This window comes from Trichechus manatus, unplaced genomic scaffold (genome assembly GCF_000243295.1).
Source record: "Trichechus manatus latirostris isolate Lorelei unplaced genomic scaffold, TriManLat1.0 scaffold00062, whole genome shotgun sequence".
NCBI lineage: Eukaryota > Metazoa > Chordata > Mammalia > Sirenia > Trichechidae > Trichechus > Trichechus manatus.
Genome location: NW_004443998.1, coordinates 3,911,168 through 3,915,007, shown reverse-complemented (window position 1 = coordinate 3,915,007; position 3,840 = coordinate 3,911,168). Strand labels below are relative to the sequence as shown.

Genomic DNA, 3,840 nt, shown 5'->3' with positions numbered 1-3,840 from the left:
CTAAGATGACCTCTGGCCCGTGGTTATTAAGGTCTTTAATTTTACCTGGGAATTAGCTTTTTTAAAAGTAGAGTTTTTTTTTTTTTTTTTCCTATTAGATTTAGGTGTTCTCCAAGTAGAAACAACTGAGTTTCTTAACATTCTGAGGAATAATAATTTTAGATACTTTCAAGAGTCTACCGCTGGCACCCTCTCCTCTAACGGTAGAGTTAGGCTTAATCCTTCTGCTCTATATTCTTACTACCTTGCATATATACTCTTATTATAGTACTTACCACACTATAATGTATTTATTTGCTTTCTCATTTGGCCACGCCAGTCCCAAGGCCCCCTCCCCGCTGTGAGCTCTTGGAGCAGCAGTGCCTAGGGAATGTCTTCAAAGCGCACCCCCTGCCCTGCATTCTGAGATTCTGCTTCACAGATCTAGGATGGGGCTAGGGAACCAGTAGCAGGCTTTCCCAGGTGATTTTGGGTAGTGGTTTCACAGACTTTAAGAAACTGACAGAAGAAAACCAAAGATTCAAGGGAGCGATTAGTAATGGACCACGTGAACCACAACCTACATGACCCTGAGACCAGAAGAAATAGATGGCGCCTGGCTTCCACTACCGACCGCTGTAACTGGGATCACCAAAGAGGGTCCTAGACGGAGCAGGAGGAAAATATAGAACAAAAATTCAAATTCATAAAAAAGACTAGACTTACTGGTCTGACAGAGACTGGAGGAATCCCCAAGACTATGACCCTAACACACCCTTCTGACCTGGAATTGAAGCCATTCCAGGAGACCACCTTCCAACCAACCAATAGACAGTCCCATAAACTAAACAATAACACCTGAGAGGAATGTGCTTCTTAGAAGAATCAATTATACGAGATCAAAAGGGCAATACTTGATCAAAAGCAAAGATGAGAAGGCAGGAATGGGCAGAAAATCAGGACAAAGGGAAATGCAGAACCCAGGGTGGAAATGGGGGAGTGCTGACACATTGTGGGGAATGAAACCAAGGCCATGAAATACTTTATGTACAGACTATCAAATGGGAATCTAATGTGCTCTGTAAACTTTCACCTAATGCACAATAAAAAGAAAGAAAGAAAGGAACTGACAGAGACAGAGACTGTCTTATTTATCATTTTGCGTAACCAGTGCCCAGCACATACACATCCAATAAATGTGAGTGGAATCAGTTGAGTAAATGGTCTGGAAAACATCTAGGAACTTCTCTGAAGGAACAGTCTCCTACGGACCTCAAATCAGTGAGCTCAGACGGCACTTTCAGTATGTGGTGTAGGAATCACACCAATTCCAAACTGGAGGGGATTCCAAGGGCACACGGCTCCTGGGAAGACAGGAACAGTTAAGCAGGTGACTAGGCAGTTTACAAGGCCCAATCTCAGACAACCAGGATAGTCTGTGATCTTGCTTAAGCGTTTCAGAACTCAGCCTATTCGTATTTTATCTGTTTCACTTTTCACCAGGCCTTGTACTTACCGTCATCTTTCCCAGACAAAGGCCCCCTGCTGCCTCATCAGAAGCAGAGAAAAGGAGTGAGTTTCAAGAGACCGATTATAACCGAGAAATATTTTTAAAACTTGGAAATGTTCTGCAAAGTGAATATTCCATCACTTTATGAAAATATAAATTTTAAATTTACATTTGTCAAGCTGTTGATGTCAGGCTCTAAACTAGTCTACCTCTGAGTGTGTAATTAATTCACGTTGATTAAATTCTGTACCTTCAGTTGCTCTGACATACTCCCCAGAAGCATTTTCCAACCTTCTTCCATGAATACCATATTTAAAACTTGAGGTAAATAAACTTCATCCAAAATCTTGTCTTGCTCTAGAATCCCAAGAGCACTAAGCTCGCTCACAGAGAAATAGAAATCTTCCTTCAGATAAGTCCAAGGAGTTGGCCCATTAGTAACAACATCGAGGCAGAATTTTTCGATAACAGATTTACAGGTTTAAAAACAATAGTACTGTAATCCAGTTGCCTAGCCCTGGTGGTGCCGTAGTTAAGGGCCACAGTGAGCTACAACTGCTAGCCAAAAGGTGGGCAGTTCAAATCCACCAGCTGCTCCTTGGAAACCCTATGGGGCAATTCTACTCTGCCTCACAGGGTTGCTATGAGTCGGAATCGACTTGACAGCAATTCGTTAGATAATAACAGTTTGACTTTTCTTTCACTTTAGGTAGATTGGATACATGCACACAGGAACTTCTTTTGAGTTAAAGAGTAAATTGCCCTTATATACATGGTCATGGAAAGCATTTTATCTTGGATTTAGCACTCATAGGGAAGGAGGTATCTGCTCACCGTCTATACAAGTTGGCTGTCTTCTCCACGTAATCTCAGCACAGTGTTGCTAGGATCAAGCCGTTTTCAAATCTCAGGTCTTTCATTGTGCTGGCTGAGTCACGTTCCTCATTGCTTCCCTCTCAGCGTGCTAACCAGAAATGACAATCTTTTTCAGCACCAGGATGTTGGGGAATTAACTGTTACCAGTAATTGCGAAAAGAGAAAGCAACAGAATATTGATATTTACATTTGATAGCATTTACTGTTAATGAAAACAAAAACTGGCAGTCATGGGTCACTTAAAGTTGCAGCTTGAGAGTTTAAAGTCTTGGTTTTGACATTACTTCATGGGAAAAGTACTCTACTCATCATGCCAAGGCAAATCCAGCAGACAAGGCTAGCAGAAATGAGCAGTACAAGGAACACTTGGAAAGGAAATCAGAATATTTCTGTTCTCTAAGCATACATATATAGAATTAAATAAGCATAAGAATTAAATAAATATAAAGAATTAAATGCTTAAGGTCACATATGTATATGCCATATATGTTCCATGTATACGTTTGTGTCTTTTGGAGTTTAAAAGAACCTTCAGGGAGGGGTCTTGTCTTATTCATGGATGTGTACTCACAATACTTAATCCAGTGACTTGAATGTAGTCCTCAGTGAATACTCATAGCCATTGAGTTGATCCCGACTCACAGCAACCCAACAGGACAGAGTAGAACTGCCCCCATAGGGTTTCCAAGGCTGTAATCCTTACAGAAGCAGACTGCCACAGCTTTCTCCCGCAGGGCGCCTGGTGGGTTGGAACAGTCTACCTTTCAGTTAGCAGCCGAGCGCTTAACCGTTGCGCCACCAGGGCTCCTTATTCAGTGAATAGGTGATGCAAAAAGTTAAGTAAAATATTAAACAGCTATTTGTTTAAGAGACAGCGTTAACATGAAAACCTGCTTATCATATAATGTTAGGTAAAATAATACTAACGTACAATACTGTTATAACAATAGGAAAAATCTTCGAGTGAAATAAGACAATATAACTACATCAAAATGTTTCTTAATAATATAATATAATAATTGATAAATCTCTGCAGTTAGCAGGGAATGCTATAGAAGTTGGTGTATTGCTTTGTGACAGCTCTTGTATTTCTGACACACCAAGTCGTACTGCTATCTAACCCGTAGAGCCTTCAAGCAGGAAGACTGGTTAGGAGCTAACTTACGATAGCTTGTATATTCACCAAGAACATGTTCAGCTACACACAACAGAAAACAGCTCAACAAAATTGGGTTAACTCATCAGACACAGGAATAAATCGAGCCTAGGACCGGAGCAGCAGCTTCAGGACGTCAGGAATGACCCAGGCTCCTTCTATCTTTCTCCTCAAGTGTGCAGTCGTAGGTTGTGGCTTCTGTCTGCATATTTTCTACATCATGTTCACCTTTGTTTTTGTTCTGAGGCTCCATCTTCAGCTTCATGTCAACATTCTAGAAGGAAGAAAAAGAAGGGGCAAATGGAAGGGATGGTTGTAT

The 3,840-nt window shown here is 41.0% G+C and overlaps 1 long non-coding RNA gene across 1 annotated transcript; it reads right to left on the bottom strand.

Moving 5' to 3' along the window:
• Nucleotides 1-1,077: 1,077 nt before the first annotated feature.
• Nucleotides 1,078-3,059, bottom strand: LOC111821066 (uncharacterized). Its single transcript, XR_002824544.1, has 3 exons — nt 2,937-3,059; nt 2,324-2,502; nt 1,078-1,343 (listed from the first exon to the last, which is right to left on the bottom strand). It is a non-coding gene; the product is annotated as an uncharacterized LOC111821066 (long non-coding RNA).
• Nucleotides 3,060-3,840: the final 781 nt, after the last annotated feature.